The following is an 18183-nucleotide window of genomic DNA, read 5'->3' as shown; positions in this document are numbered from 1 at the left end:
GCATACCAATCAATGATGGTTGATTTTCCTGGTGCAGACCCCGGAAACTCTTCATCAAGCCTAGATTTTGCTTCAACTGTATGTTTTACATTCAAAAAGCAATGTTTTATCAGCACACGAAATTTTTTTTCTCCTTCTTTTTTCAAATAACAAAAGTAGCTACACTCGCAACGCAATATCTCACAAACTAATGGTAGGACTGCTGTCATATTTTGACACGTATTGTTCAAAGGTTGGTACGAACTAAAAATCATATGGATTTATCACTAGCACCCACATCTGTCAATCAGACCGGGGACTTATCAATTGGCCTAATATGTACAAGAGAAGAGATAAAAACCTCAGCAAAAACTGTTTCTCCTCTTATATAGTTGGTTTGTGCATTTGTATAGAGATTCGGCTCACATATTTTTATTGAAGAGCTTCTTCTTTATCCAAACATAATTTTTCCATTCTTTTTTTCCCCAACAGTTCATTACGAAAAAATTGAAAAATTGACTATCATTTTGGTGCTTGCATACAGGCTGGAGGTGGATATTTCTAACGTTTGTTGTCATTTTAATTTAGATTTCTATCTAGTGTTTATTGTTGTTTGAAAATTAGCATTTGAAATTTTTCTATGTCGAATTAAAAAAAGATTTTCAAAATTGTTTCACTTTTTAACAAACACATGCATCGATTAATTTAAATCGAAATATCTCGAAAACGGCTGCTTGTAGCGACTTCTGACAAGCATACCTGTTTCACGTAAAAATGATAAAGGAATCGATTTTTCTTCTAGAAAATGCGATACATACATGCACGACAAAGTTGTGATTCGCCAAAAGAGACAAAGATCTGTAAATGACGCCCTCTACAATTAAGGGCAAAACTAAGATCAAATTTGAATTTCCCATAAAAAGAAATACCCAAATACCAATTTTCGTTCAAATATCTATATTACTATATATAAATTATTTACGAAAAACCAAAATAAAAGTCAATTTTTAACACCCTCTATCTCGAAAATGAAGGCCTTGCGGACCCATACTTAAATGAACTTTTATATGAACTTTTCAACTGAGGAACTGAGGAATCGTCCTGTTAAATATCGGACACTTATTACATATCTAACCTAACACCCTGTATTAAAAATATTTAATTTAATCAATGCACCAATTAGGAAATTGTACCGGGACGAGGGAAAATATTGTAGGTGCAGTTTCTTCCTATTTTTATTTCCCATTCTGAACTGTAAATAAATAAGCGAATCATTCCAAAGCTCGTTGAAAGTTGAAATTTTCTAGGTTTTTTTTTCCATATTGTTTTCAGGCCCCAAATTTAAATATCAAAGGTGAGCTTATTATTCCGTAGGTGATTTTGCCCTTTTTTGAGTCTTAGAGCTACCTATTTAGTGAAAAACAAATATTTATTTGAATATGATTTCGATTTTTTTTTTGAAAAATGATGAAATAGTATTGGAAGTGAATATGGGTCCTCGCCTGATATAAGAGTAGGTGAAATACCTCCACAGGATTTTTCCAAATTTTAACTTGAAAACTTTTCACTCAATCCTCCTATGCGATTTAATAAATTGGAATTAACTCCCTCTGATCTTACGAAACACCGTTTTCATATTCTAACCTCTATCTCATACTGTTGTTATCTACCTGAACAAGATGGACGACTAACAATAATTGACGCTGCCCGAAAATATGCTAGGGCTGGGCAAAATATCTCCCGTATCGAACGATAATGCTCACCTTATAATTGATTGAAATTAATTTACCAATTATTGGATAAACGAGAGTTGATGTTTCACATTGATAAAAGTGCAAACTTGTGATAAATAGGGCGATTGATTGGATTCGTTCAAACTGATTGCTCATAATTATTTGAGGAATATGATATTGTCGGATTGTGTGTGGAAATATTGACAGTTCGGGTTTGAAAGCTCTGCCATAAGGAATATGGGGTTTCGGAAATTTTTATAGACATTTCTGATGAAAGCGAGTTAATTAGTAATTTTATCATTTGATGTTATGATGATATTTGATATTCTAGGCTGGGTACTGAATACATCTGAGGAAATTTAAGCTTCTTATTGTAAACCCTAGGTTTGGCACCTATAACATTTTTCTCACAACGGCAAAGGATGATTCATTCTAGGACTTTTGCATTCTTATCGATCTCAAAGTGTAAAACTTAAATTAAATAATATCCTCAACTTGATTATTTCACTATAGAATGGTGTACAGGTTGTTCCACCATTGACGCGACGCTCTATTATGGTAAAGCACTGAATTTTTTCCTGATACAGTGCCTTTAGGGTACATTAGAGCTACATTCTCAAATCGTTTGGAGATACACAGGGAGATACAACATATGGTTTTTCATATGGAACGCTCTATTTTTATTGAATTTTCATAGATTGCATGGAATTAATTGATCCAAGTTTTCTCGAAGTTTCATATGCTCAAAACTCTCGTTGAAACTTACCGTATTCAAGATTCTTTGAGGTAAATTTGAGGGATTTTGGAAAGACCTAATAATATCGGAATGAATTAATTTATTCGAATGAGATTCTGCAATTCAATACTAGATACTTTTTAAAAACTCTACTGGGTTATTCAAAATGAGACATTTCATTGAGGACTTATTCCAAATAGTTATTAGATAGCCAATTTTATTATCTTTGAAATATTCTCTACCGCATCAGAAAATTAAATATAGGGTGTCCTATTTGGAATGAACCTGATATTAACGTTTGAATAAGTATCCGTGAATTGTCTCATTTTGAGCACCCACTAAAGTTCTCAATGACCATCAAAAAGTCAATACTAACCTCCATTCGTCTAGTATTCAATATCAGAAACTCATTGAAATGAATTAATCCATTTCGAAGTTATTGGGTTTATCCAATTTACGAAAATTCGAAATATTTCAATAATGATCAATTCTACACATATGAAACTTAGAAAAAACTTGGTTTAATTTATTCCATGCAATGTGAAAATTCGATGAAAATAGGATGTTGCACATAAAACAACATATCTAGGTTATATAAGTTTTTGGTACACCATATATATCTCTTTTAGAAACAGTTGAGAATGAAGCTCTAATGAAGCTAAAACAAACTGTATCGAAAAAAAATTCACCTCTTAACCGTAACAGGCTTAATCATTGAATAGGGCGAAATTTTTCATTGGATCCTACCTTGATTCTTAATTGAATCGGACTGTAATCATCAAGAAAGAAATAGCAAGGGGAAAAAAGCTATACAATCATAGCTTGGTCATTATTTCCGCCGATTCACCGCGTTTCGAATACGACCGTTTTCACTTGACGTTGTCGTAAGTGATCCAACAGTAATCAACTGCTTCAAAAAGGGGCCGATTTTGTTGCGATTCAGCAGATATTTGCAATTGGGACTTCGGTTCAGGAGGTTTTCTCAAGTTAACTCGTGTGTTTCCCATACATTCAGCTCCTTTTGGAAACAAGCCTTCTGCAAATGGTTCCAAACGCTTTTTTTGTTATCTTTAGATCTTGTATAGTCGAGATAGTGCTCAAATCACGACTCGACAATGTCCATGATTTCATCGAGATATTTGACAATTGGCCCTCTAGTGCCTGGTGTAGCCTCACATCGAAATTGCAGGAGCGCAATCAACTAAACCTAAATTGTGTGTGATTGGCTGTTACGGTATCAAGACTATAAGTGCTATTTACATTTTCAGCAGCCTGGCCTGCATTTTCAACTTTATTGAAAAAAAACTGTGAAATATAGCGTATTTTCTCTTTGCTAGTGTCCATCTTTAACGAGCGCTCAAACTTTACTGAATCAATTAAACACAAAATTGCCAGGAATGTTTCTGTAGAACGAAATCTCATCTTCCTAACGGCATTTAATGGAACCCGATCGGACTTATACAACGCATAATACAGACATAACTAAAGCCACCTATTGATAAAAAACTGGATTTATTTTCAATACACCTAATATTATATATACCACTTGGTTATTTCCTTTCGGGAAACCCTACATACATGAATTTGATGAACTGACTAAGATTGTTGATCTTGACCGAACGATCACGGATTTCATCAGGAAAAAATTCTGGTTCGTTCTAACATATTACAGGGAATTCTCTTTGTTAACTTGAAATATCATTGATTAAGAGCCATCCAAGTTAATGAAGCAAATAAGTCGAGAACAATTATTCACTTGGTTCTTTGTTGTTATGTTATCATCGGATATTTTGTTCGGAATACGATTCTTTCAATGAGAATCGAAAAAATAATTACCCACATTCATTGTACTCTCTCCAGACCCATTCCATTCCATTCAATACCAATCTACGATGTACACAATTCAATCATATAAAAGCGAAGTTCCAATTAAAATGCAGTAACGTACGCCACGGCATTTGCATTGAATGGTCGAATTCTAATACCGAGCTTGCTTTCGAAGGTATTCACAGGACTAGGTACCTACAGATAAATTGGCACGGTCGAATTTCCTACATGGAGATTGATAACTCAACGCGTATGTAGCAATCAAATAAATCTCCACTAAATTCAAATATTTCCCGCTGGATATCGAAGCATACACGTTGATTAATGGTGATATCATCGCTGCTTCATCCTTCGTGAAGTACAATCGTTGTAATCGTGATTCAGCGAATATCAACCTGGGGCACATCTCTCTTTGGAGATTGAGATAATCGATTGATTACCCTGTATCATTCACACCCGACTGATGAACCTGATGAGAATTAGGTATTTGTTGCGAAAGGAACTTAGTTAAAAAGTTGAAGTTATGTGATTATTTTGTTAGAAAAATAATTGATTCTTTACCAAGTTGAAGGGCGCTAAGGCATTTGTTTCAAGCTGTTTGATGAGTCGCAGTTATCTATGATTCAATTAATGTTTCTGAATTATGGAAAGCGATTTGGGTGACTGAGGAAGATAGTGAACTTTTATGCTCATATTACTACCAACAATTTCAAAATTTGAAAGCATATTCTTCACAAATTCAACTAATTTTTTGCTTCATAATTCCCAAGAAAATTTGGCTCTACCTGAAGAAACGAACACAAACGTTTGTTTCAGTCTTGTTCTTTCCTTGTTGATGTAATGAATTGTTGATTCTTTACAAGTAACAAAGTAACCTTATTTGTGGATAAGTAAATATGCCAGTTTTTAGTTATCTGTTTTAATATGAGCACCCAATATCCAAAATAATTTTAAATTTTCTCATATTCTGCCTTCATGTGCTTCAAATGACCAATATAATAGGAATTGAACCATATTTGTTACCGTTTTATGAAAGAATACTTTGTGTCTACGTCGTGAAATGTGCATGAGAAGGCACATCGGCTGTAGTGTATTGAAACAAAATCATTATTTCTGAAAGTTCTTTGATATTTTTACTGAATACATGCTTGTTTTTTTAGCGAAGAAAGGTGGAAGATCCTTATCACTTTATCGATAAAAGGATACATATTAAACTCGTTTGATATGTTCAGGTCTTCGTTAAGTTTTCTCTGATTCAAAAACTGTAGAGTTGTTAAATCTGCTTCAGAATCGCTACCGTCTTCAAAATTGAATTCTTTGAACTTCACCAGATGATGTTTTTGTTCATCATCTGGGAGTTCAGGAAAACTGTTGATGAATGGAGGGGATGTTCCGAATTTACTACAGATCTCGCAGAATCTATGTCTTTCATTTCTAGTTTTCTGTTCAATATTTACGAGAAAATAGCAATTGTCATGATGGTTTGTGTTATCTTCAAACTATTGGAACACCAAACTTGAGGCTTGAGATTTTTTTTGACAACTGTCCACTTCCGCAAATGATCCACACATGTTCTTATACGAAATATGGGGTCTTCTTTCAATCCGATCTGCCGAATGAATGCTAAAATAGGTAATAAAAGGACTCTTCAGAAAGTCAGACATAGTTTTTCCGCTTCTATCAAAGTGTATTCGCCACATACATAAGAGAGAACATTGGAATGATTCACAATGAAGTCTTCTTGTCTATGTCACTGTTTAATTCACTGTTTTGGTCTATACTATAAAACGACGAAAATTTGCAAAACTGCAAGCTAAGTGAGAATAATGGTGTTAGTAGCTCTATCTGATAGAGCTACTAGAAAAATTGGAGCGTAATACCGAAAACACCTATTATATATTTCAGAGATAACAAATCCAACCGAGATGATATTTTGCGTGTAAACAATGAAAAATTCAAGTTTCATGATGAATTTCGTTTAAAAAGCGTCATCATAATTCTAAGAAATTCAATCGAATATCGAGAAAAAGTAGTATTTTAGTGGCAGCTGATCAGGTCGAATGAATATTCGAGAATAATATTGGGAAATCCAATCCTCCATGAGGATTGAAATATACCTACACATGCAATTTCGTTTTCCGTGCAAAATTTGGTATCGATATAAAATTCAAGCAGAATATCGAAAAATATCAAATTTTTCTGTGACAAACGATCTGAACGAATTGTATTCAGCGTGTATACAGATTATCTACTTCAAAAAGTCCAAAACTTCAAGGCGAGATTCTACATGTGATTTTCAACAAAAAATGTCATTTAACACATGGTCGAAATATTGAATATTCAACAAGGCGGTAGACATTTCGAACTTTTGCTATTACTGAATTGATTATTTATAGAGAGTTCTTTCAGCATTTTGTCCTCTTTCTTAACTTCCTACTCATAACATGTATTAATAAAATTTATGTAATTTCGATTCGTTTGACTCGACAGACAAATTAACAGTTCCAGTGGGAGTAACTCCAATATTCAATCAGAGAAAAATGATTCAATCAATGAGAGCTTCAAAATGGAAGAAAATCAAGTTTGAATAATTTTTTTATTTTTCGTTGTTATCATGTTAGCGATGGATATTGAGGCCGAAAACAAGCAGCTATAGTACAAAAGTTGACATGTCATTCGTAAGATCACTAAATGGGCTAGTTTTTGCTGAAAAAAAATATGTTCGCAATCATTCATTTTTCATCGATAAATCTATTGGAAAAATATAATTGATATTGTTCACCTAAGAATATTCATCTTTTATGCTTACCACGCCCGCATTAAGGGATTTTTTGGCACAAAAAATTCTTGTGTTTTAAACAATTTTAGCTCTTTTGAGATATGTACATAATCAAATTTGTTGAGACTAGAAGGATAACTGGAGTGATATTGATTTCATAACAAAAATTGAGATATTTCGTAAATACACGAAATTGTGAATTGAAGAATTATCGTCAATATTTCGACCATGTGCTATAAGAGATTTTTTGTTGAAAATCCCATGTAGAATCTGTATGAAGAATAACAATTTCGAACTTCCTGTTGACAGTGTCATCAGAAACATTGAATTCAAATAGGATATCGAAGATAAAGCCGAAAATGTCAGTGATAACAAATCTAATCGAATTGGAATTTGGCAGTTTCAAGCACTATGCAGAATTCCACTTTATCGCGTTACCAGAACTATAGAAAATTCAAGAAGAATTTCAAAAAAATAAGGAAAGTACTGACTTGGAATCAGGATATTTTGAGTCTCCTATACAGGGTGTTCCTAAATTGAACGTACAAAAGAAAACGGGAGATTCCTTAAGTAAGTTTAAGAAAAAAAAGTCCCATAAACATGGGGTCGCAAACGTTTCGTTTTCGAGATACAGAGTGTTGAAGTTTGAATTTTTTTCAAGTTTTTTTCTCATAGTATCTACACTTCACAAGGTATTCAACTGAAATTTGGCATATATATTACATTTGAAAGTTCTCACCACGTGACATGGCAATTTCGATAGAAGATCAACAGGGTGATATTTTTTCTGGAACACTGCCACCTGTTCTTCTGCAGAACTTTTTTTTGGTGAGCAACTGTTAATTTGAAAAAATGTAAAAAGAAGCTTTGTTCTTATACTAAACTTTTTGGTCTCTTGTAGTTTTGTCGTATCTACTAACGATTTCGAGAAAAAAAATTTTGAACGATTCTCTCGAAATCCTCGTGAAAATCCAAATTATGGTGGGAAGGCCACTTTGTAAGCTGTGGTGAATGAATTCAGTGTCAGTTTTTATGGAAATTTTCTTGATCTGTAGCGATGATTCATAAAGATTCGATAAACTCGTATAATCAACACAAAAAATGTATTACAACAAGAAACACTCTGTATCTCGAAAACGAAACGTTTGCGACCCCATGTTTATGGGACTTTTTTTTCTTAAACTCACTTAAGGAATCTCCCCTTTTCGTTTGTACGTTCAATTTAGGAACACCCTGTATACACTGACCTTACATCAGTGCTTTCCTCATTTTTGAGATATAACCCTCAAACATTTGTATTATGTGATGAAAGTTCTTCAACTTCGGGTCATATAATAATAATAATAATAATAATAATAATATATTTATTGATCCCTTAAGACATACAAAATGCATAGGATAAGTCAATTGGAAAAAAAGAAAAATGAAATTTCTGAAACTAATTCTACAAACAAAAAACTTAATTAAGCTGTGACAACACACTTGTCATCCATATACTCCTTAACACTATAATAACATTTGTTATGTAAAATACATTTGATAGTTTTTGTAAATTTCATTTTATTGAGCAACTTGACAGTATTAGGCAGATGATTGAATAATGTTATGGCCTGATATACTGGGGAGGTTTCATATTTGGCTGTTGTATGTGATGGAATGTACAAAGTAGCATTATTTCTGGTAGAGTAACCATGAAAACTGGATAATGTTACCATTAAGTGTTCATGTTCCTCGATATAGGTTAAACATCTATAAATATATAGAGAAGGTAGCGTTAAAATCTTATGTTGACGAAAGAAAGGTCTACAGGAATCACGTGGGTGTAGGTGGAAAATCAGACGCATAATTCTCTTTTGAATAACAAACACCCTTTTAGCATCGACAGAGTTACCCCACAACAGAATATTATAGTTCATATGACTATATACCAAGCTATAGTAAACAGATATAACCGACTGGAATGGTAATGAATTATTTATCCTACTAATCGCATAGAAGGAACTACACAATTTTTTGCAAACAGCATCCACATGGAAATTCCACCTTAAAGAACTGTCCAGATGAATACCTAGAAACTTTATAGTCTCTTTCGATACAACATCTTGGTCGAGGCATCGAATAACCAATCGATTATTATTAATATTTCTGATACTGAAATAAATGCATTCGGTTTTGTTTGCATTGAGAATGAGCGCATTTGAACGACACCAATTTACAAAATTGAGAATCAATGTATTGCAAAGCTTAGACAGTTCCTCAAGACTCCGAGCCGAGATCAACACTGACTTATCATCAGCAAATATAATCATTAATTCGGATATAATGTGTTCAGGTAAGTCATTAATGAACAAAAGAAATAACAACGGACCAAGGACCGAGCCCTGAGGCACTCCCAAATCGACACTAAATTTTTCTGACCAACATTTATCAACTCTAACAGTCATCCACCGATCGGTTATGTAGCTTAAAATCCACTGGAGAAAAACACCGCGAAAACCAATGTTATATAGCTTGCTCTCGATGAATTTCCAAGGAAGAACATCGAAAGCACGCGAGAGATCAAAGAAGAGACCTGCAACATGAAGGCCTCTATCGAGGCTCTTGTACACGTAATCAGTAAAGGAGAATGCTGCAGTCTCTGTGGATCTACCCTCTCTAAAGCCATGCTGGCAGTCGCTTATCACCCCAAAACGGTTTAGAAATGAGATCATACGACCATACACGATTTTTTCAAATACCTTAGAGAACACACTTAAGAGTGAAATGGGTCGATAATTGGCTATATTGCTGGGATCCTTTTTCTTCAAAACAGGTATAACCGAAGCAATTTTTAATATAGAAGGAAACTTGCCTGTGTTGACTGATAAGTTTATAAGATCAGCCAAAGGTTTGGCAACAACATCAACCATCGCCTTCAATATGCCAACAGATACCTGGTCAATTCCTGTACTTTTCTTGTTTTTTAAAGTCTTCACAATTTGAATTATCTCTTCTCTCAGGACTGGATAAAAGAAAAAAGTGTTCATCGAAAGGGCAGATGTGGTGCAAACCTGAGACACAGAATTACCAAAGTGATTCAATATACTGACCTGCGCAATAGAACTGAAATAATTTGCAAATATATTAGCAACAGCAGAAGGCTCAGTATAGGATGTTCCATCTATACTCAGACCTATAGTATTATTTGAGGCACCTCTCCTACATAATTCCCTATTGACCAAGTTCCAAACAGTTTTAGTTTTATTCGTGGATGAATTAATGGCATTTTGATAAAATTCACATTTTGTTTTTGTTAACAAATTCCTAAAATTAGTCTTAGCTTGCTTGTAAATTCCAAATGATTCACTCGATCTCAAATTTTTGTTGAGCCAATTCAAATTTTTCAAATTTATACTGAATTTCTTAATCTCATCATTTATCCAGTTCTTATTTATTTCATTTGGGGATCTAGAGTGAATCATGGGACAACTTAAGTCTATACAATATTTAACAATTTCAAAAAAAGCTCTGAAGCACACATCAATATCAGGACTCAAGAAAATATTATCAAAGGATACAGTTTCCATAAACAAAGCAAGATTATTTAATGAACGAGGTGATACATTTCTGACAATTCCTCGCTCATGAACTGTTTTTGCGTTTGCAGTTGATTCATTAATATAATCCAAGGCAATGACTTTGTGATCACCTAAATGACCCTCAAAAGTTCTAGAATTGCAGGAGTCTGACGGTGCATTCGTCAGAATATAGTCAATTTTGGATACAGATTTTAGATTGTTAACATTGATGTATACTCTAGTAGGATCTGAGGAAGTAACCCTCAAATCAAAACATTGTAGTAAATCGTCAAGAAGTTGCTTACGTGGACAAGTTGACATTAAATAATTTATATTGAGATCACCACACAAAAATATAATGTCAGCTAACTTTAAACAGTGCTGCAAAACAAAGGATAGTCTCTCAAGAAAAAGGTCAAAGTCACTATCTGGTACTCTATAAGCACTTATGAAACAATATTTCCTACCATAATTATTAACTTTCACACCGCAGAATTCAATTTGCTTTTCAACAGACATTTTAGAGATGCCAATATCACTCACCAATAGGTCAGCTCTAACAAGAAGAACAGTACCACCATGTCCATAATTGAGGCGGCAGTATGACGCTGCTTGTACATAACCATATATACAGTAGGAACTTAATTTTTCGGCGCTGCACCAATGCTCGACAATACTAACAATTGATGGACGCTCTTCCGCAAGGAGCAACTCCAAGTTGACTATTTTGTTGCATATGGATTGAACATTAACATGCATCACTCTGAATGAATCGGATTCATTATATCTTTGTATTTCCTGTTTCGGTTCAGGAAAAAATAATTAACACTAGCATTTTTGGGCCAATTGTCAGCATTTTTGACTTTGTCAAATTCAGTGATAGGTATTAGTACTTTGAAGGAAGCATATGATTCGGGATATCTAGATTGTATTTTTTCACATTCAACACTTGGAAAGTTCTTATTCAGGAATGCTTTAAGGTCATCAGTGGAAGTATCAGGTCTGAGCCTAGAAACATGTAGAGCCCTCTTTTTTTCGATTCCGAGAACTGTAGAAGATTCAGCAGATCTTCCAACAACCAATGCCGAACGATTCCTCCTCGAGGATTTTCTAGGAGGCACCGTCCTCCATTCATTTATTTTCGAGCCACTAGATGTATTGTTGATGGAACTTTTAATCTTGCCTTCAGCATCAGCAACAGCAATGTTCATCTCATGGAGAGTAATTTTCTCGCGCTGACGTTGGGGACACCCTGTATTTGTTGAATTCGAGGTCTTCAAGGCATCTCCAGATGAAATGTTATCTTTAATTATTGGATTCGCTGCATGAGTAACATCGCTATCGGCCACAACATCTTGATTTACATGAATGTTATCATTTTCCTTATCACATCGGATACATATTTTATCTTTTATCGAAATTTCATTTTCCAAAACAGAAATTTTGTATTTCAATAATACTGTGTTTTCTTCTAAGAGACGATTTTTGCTCTCAAGTTCATGAATTATTTTCAATAAAAGATCCTGATGAGAAGAGTTTTCTGTGATTTCTATATTATTAACACTCTCAAGTATGTCATCTTCACTGGATTTAATACTGATATTAACAAATGTTATCTCTTCATCACAACATCTTTTCATCTTTTGGGCACAACTTCGGTGAAACATTTTGGTACAAATCTTGCACTTTGCACCACATTTTACAACGGAATTTTTACATCCGCCGCACTTAGACGGATCAATACGCGATCGATTATCCATAACGTCTGGTTTCGTTGACGAACTCATCGTGAATACCTCTTATATAACAGTTCTGACCGACCTCAACAAGCTCAGCGGCCAATTCTGCAAGGGATTTGTGAAGAATTTCCATTGTGAACTTATCCATCCCCTCCTAGATACCATAAGGCTCATCTCTTTTCGGAATTATCCTCCAGCGGAATTATTCATCTCGATAAGCATGTCGAATTCGAATATTTCGGATATGTTCATAGTTCGATACTCTGTAATACCCAGCATTTCAGTTCCAGAACTGCATTCTTCAAATATCGGCTATGGCCACGACTACGGCAACGAGCTCGATGATCCGGCTCTATGATATTGATAAAAGATTACTCCGAGTACGATTCGAGAGAGCTCGACCCAATAGTCGCGATTGGACGAATCTTTAGATCTGTTACGATTTTCCTCATATAACTTGAACGTTCATACTTTAAGTGATGTGAATTGCAAATTATATAAACCAATATATCAGATATGACATCCGAAATACACTGATCAACAATTGCTAGGGATCACTTATGAACTTCTCTTCATTTGTATTTTTTTCAAGTCATCTCGTGAATATCTGTACATTATATGTTCTCTAAGGAAAAAGTAAGATGTTTTGAGTTGATTATATCAAAGTCTTCCTCACTTCATCGGCTCTTGTTCACAAAATCGATTATTATCTGTAGGCTGTTACAGGTGGAGTGAAAAGCAATGTGGTATTTGTTATTAAATCTGTTTTTTTCTCTCGTTCAAACACATAAGGTGACAATAATTGAAGAAATGAGAACAATATCAGCTTATCAGTCATGCCGAGAAGACGTTTGGCTCCTGTGCAATTGGACCAAATCATACGGTGGATACAGGAAGGTTTGTCCCAGCGAGAAGTGTCCCGGCGGTTGAATGTTTCGCAAAGTGTCGTGAGTCGGGCTTGGAATGAGTTCATCCAAAACGACTCAGTAGCTTATGTTCATGGGGGAGGTCGGCAGCGCAGTACAACAGCTGCCCAAGATCGTCTTTTGATCCTCAATGCTAGGAGAAATCCCACTTACCCGGCGTCGCGGCTCAGTAGATCACTGAGAGTTGCAACAGGAGTTCTAATTTCGAACCAGACTGTAAGACGGCACCTACATGTTCGTGGTTTGAAAGCACGTAGGAGGGTATAACATCCCCGTTTGAATAGGGAACACCGGGTTCATCGACGGCAATGGGCTGAGGAGCACCGCAATTGGACACTTGAAGATTGGAGCCGATGTTTATTTACGGATGAGTCTAGATTTCGTTTGGTCAACTCCGATGGACGTATTCTTGCTTGGAGGGAAAGAGGTCGAAGGTATGCAGAACAGTTTATGGTACCCACAACAGCTTTTGGCGGAGGTTCTATATGTGTATGGGGAAGCATTTTTTTGAACCAACGCACAGAGTTGGTTGTTCTGCATAACACCACCATGACCAGCCAGAGATATCACGATATGATTATTGAACCCATAATTGTTCCGTTTGCGGCTGCCGTGGGCGAGAATTTCATTTTAATTGACAATAATGCCCGTCAATTGTTGAGCAGTGTACATAGAGGTTCAAATGCAATATCTTGCACTATTCTGGCTAGAACTGATAGTATCTACTGAGAGAGAATGAATGAAACATAACTTTCTATAGAGAAAATTGATATTTTCTCTCAAACTCGGACAGATGGATCTTCGATCGGCGAAAATTCAGACATTCATTCTTATATTCTCGTGTCAAAGTACTACCGAAAAGATTTTTCTTATATTTTGAGAAAAATTAGATACGGGGTGGCCCATGGTCGATGGTACCCTAGACTTTTACGTGGAACGGAAGGTATGATTTCACTGGAAATTAGGTTTCTTGGCTAGGAATCACTGTTCTATCGATTAGTTAAATAAAATGATGAAGAGTGCGATTTTTCAAATGAAATGGCCTGCATATCACAAGATGTACCTAATGAAAGAAAAAGGAAATCTCCTCTAAGATGATATAACATGTTCCTATACCTCAATTGTAAGGTTTCGTTCATTAAATGAAGTTTTCATCAATATTGCAATATTGAAATACATTTGTTTTAGATATTCATGAAGAACTTTTAAATTATAATAAATTGAAAATCAGCATTGTTGAATAGTAGTAGAATATTATTATTGAATGGTTATCAACGAATAATTGATTGATAGATGATTCAAATGGAAAGCAATAATTTCACAAATGAATTATTGATGAAACTGTTAATTCTTCATGGGCAATTCGTATAAATTTCCTCTTACTCTAATTCAGGATACACATATCATTAAACATTCTGTTCTTACTATAATTTGATCGTATTGGCCGTGAAAAATAACCAATTGCATTTAAACTGGTGTATATCATGTATTTCCTTCCATTGAAATATTCGTTGAAGAATTCAATAATATTTCACAAGCAATGGCGATAGTAAAACTACCATAATTCACAAGTTCTATGACATTTCAGAAAAATTTGGAACGAATGTATCTGAATATTATCCTTGGGATTGAAACATCCTTTTATTTACGAACCCAGCAGCGTTAAAAATATTCTTGATCTATAGCGAAGTGGTTCCTACCCAAGAAACCAAATTTTCAATAAAATCGTACTTTCCTTTTGCCGTGTAAGACTAGGGTATCATCGACCCAGGTCCACCCTGTATATCTAGTGGTAGTCTCTTCAGCCTTATGGAGACAATTTTATGCTATGATTTTTGATAGTGGTTCTTGGGATATATAGTCCCAGCAGTCTCACCATAATTCTGGTGAGCATCCATCTTCGTGGATTCATATCCACGAAGATGGATGCCCATGACTTGCTCGCTCAATGATGTTGAGTTCCAGTAATTATAGTATATCCAAAGTCACTTGGAAGAAGCCAGAATACTTCAATTATGCAAGGGTTGTCCAAGTTTCCAGAAATTCCTTTGAATTCATTGCCTAACAATACTTTCAAATAAACCCCGGTATTTAGCGGATTAGGGTAACCACTTCAAAGGGACATCTAGCTAAGCCATTTTATGGACTAGTTCAAGTGACTTTGGATATAGCTTGCAACGTACCTGTCCCCATGCATTTTGTCTTCTGCTCCAAAGTTTTTGGCAAATTGATGATAAAAATCAGTATGAATAGAAAAGAAAAAATAGTAATGAGGAGCCAGGCCGACACACGATGTCATCAGAAGAACATCCTATATGCGAAAACAGTTTAGAAACTCGTTTAACTGTAGAAAACCTTCTATTTCACTATCCACATTATGAGGAATTCCGTCGTCGAATGTGACTCAAAGAAAATATAAAGGACAACCTCAGCTCAGCCACAAAATTGAAGCCACAATGAAATTTCTGAAAGAATGTCAATTGTACAATCATATTTGATCAATGTAACTATATATAACGTTTCCTTTTCTGTAAATACTTGTAAATATTTTGTTAACATCATTACCTATGACACTTAGAGGAATAGAACATTGTACCATGTGTCAATGCGTCAATGGCCTAGTTATAGAAACACGTTAATTCAAATTACATCGTTGTAACAGTAGATGTATTTCATGTTTGGGCGCTTCTTATGATAAATAGGGATATTGTTATCCTTATAACAAGCAAATGTTTAATTTTGATATATAATTCAACCAGGTACTCGATTCACTTGAAAAATGACCCTTCAGATGTGCCGCCCTGTTTTCCAAAACTTTCCTCTTCTGAGAGAAAAAGACCACATTGTCTACGTCAACCGTGATCCAGCAGTGAAACGTAACCAGAGAAAGATTGAGAAGCGCTGTAATAATGTAAATCCAATCCTCGTTTTGATATTCGCTCAAATCCCGCGCCAGTAATTCCATCAACTTACGCCGATTCCCTTGTGTTTATAGGAAATGGAAGCATAGACCGGACGAAATTCTCGAAAGCAACATAAAATTCATGGAAGCATATTTGTTTTGAATATATAGCGGATAGGTACCCACCTGAATGTGAATTACAACAGTCTTGCATTTCAGGATTTAGCCTAAACCGAATTTATATTACGGCCATGATCTTTGTGCGATATTCGTAGCTCCTGCTGGGATTTCCTTTCCTAGCCGTGCAAAACGCTGAAATTACGAACGACTATATTCGGGAATATTCAAGGCGGCAATGGATTCCTTTTATGTTTGTAGTCATATGTTTGGCTGATCTGCTATAAAGTGGAAAAGTGAACAGCAATAGGACAGAATGTCACATTTGAACTCTCATCATTAAATTGGCTCAGTATTATTATTTGATGCCGAAATATTTTACTTATTGTGATGTAAGTAGTTGGATCAAAATATTATCAGGGCCGTAGGTAGCAAAAATTTAGGAGGGTTCGGTTTAATGGGGTAGAAAAAGAAAACATTAAATTCTTTCGAAGAATTAGAGAAGAGGGTGCTAATAAACTATTACATGTGTTATTAGAACACCACTAAAGTCCAATAGCTAGTGGACGGCAGACCACACATATTTTAGGAAAGCCTAAAAAACAGTAAAATCTTTATTTTTTGCCATGTCAAAAGAACCGACGTATCGGTCTGCCTTTAGAAGTATAAACTTATAAAACTTCAAAGAAAAATATATACAGGATGTCCCGAAAAGATCACGTCAAACGAAAACGGAATGTAGATCAGAATGTACTCTACCTCATATGAAAAATTCGTTCTTATGAAAGTTTTCGAGATATTTGATGACATTTGTGGTCGATTCACATTAAAACCTGTCTTCTGGAGTTTCTTTGATAATTTTTGTTACATGTGGTAACATGCAGGGTCGGCAAATTCTTCAAAAGTTCAGGGCCGTCGCTAGCCAAACTGCCGCCCTAGGCATAGACCTATTTTGTCGCCCTAATAGAAGATTACTCTGCAGAATGATAAAAATTAATATTGGAAAATCGGGGTCCAGAGCCTGCTCAAGCGTTTCTATCGCCCCGGCAAAAATACAATTTGATCCCTTTCAGGTGTTTGGTGAATTGGTTTTCAAAGATTCAGTGTGCAAGTATGAAAAACTCCACACTTTTTCATAAAAAGTATTTTAGGAAGGAAGAAATGTATTTCAAGTGTAATTATTTTTTGGATTCTAATTTCAATCCCATAGATGATTTAGGATGAGTGAAATGCATTAAACAATAAAAGTGCTCAACTGGATTCTAATGAATAAATGATAAAATATATAAATTTTATTCATAATTCAGATCATTCTGCTGAGTTTTGACTACATATATCGCTCGAACATTTCGTTTTTTTTTTCTTTGATATGATTGAACTAAGCGACTGGATGATGCGAATGAACAGTTATTTTGAATTCGAATAGATATTACAGATATTCACGATGCAAGTATGTTTAAGATTAGTAAATTTGATAAAGAAAATCATTAGTGAAATTCGTTTAAATGAAAAAAAAAATTTATTCCTTCTTCCAGTAATCCAGATTCCACTGAAAAACTAGATAATGCCACCCTCCGTTATTTGCTGCCCCTCTAGAGTGGGCCCTGAAGTTTCAGGTTCCTAGCTCAGTTTTGATTTTAGAAAAAGCTTGAAAAAATTTTTTTTTTTGGTTAAGATTATCGCATAAATAATGGGATGATGCGGATGAACCATTATTTAATTTGAATGCTCCCACGCCCAACACCGAATAATTTGATATGAAAAATGAATTGAAATGACATTTCTTTAGAAGGATCAGTTGGAAGTGATGAAATGGAATTGTTTTCTTATATTTTGCATTCCATTATGAGGAATCAACATTCTGATTAGAGAATTGAAAAGAAAATAA

General features: G+C 34.8%; 1 protein-coding gene across 1 annotated transcript in view; it reads left to right on the top strand.

Moving 5' to 3' along the window:
• LOC123672251 (UPF0746 protein DDB_G0281095) overlaps positions 1-18183 on the top strand; it is a 54396-nt gene that overhangs the window by 27696 nt on the left and 8517 nt on the right. The gene's annotated exons all lie outside the window — the stretch shown is intronic.

The sequence above is a fragment of the Harmonia axyridis genome, chromosome 2 (genome assembly GCF_914767665.1).
Source record: "Harmonia axyridis chromosome 2, icHarAxyr1.1, whole genome shotgun sequence".
NCBI classification, from domain to species: domain Eukaryota; kingdom Metazoa; phylum Arthropoda; class Insecta; order Coleoptera; family Coccinellidae; genus Harmonia; species Harmonia axyridis.
The sequence above is the reverse complement of the archived record's forward strand: the minus strand, read 5'-3'. Positions and strand labels throughout refer to the sequence as shown.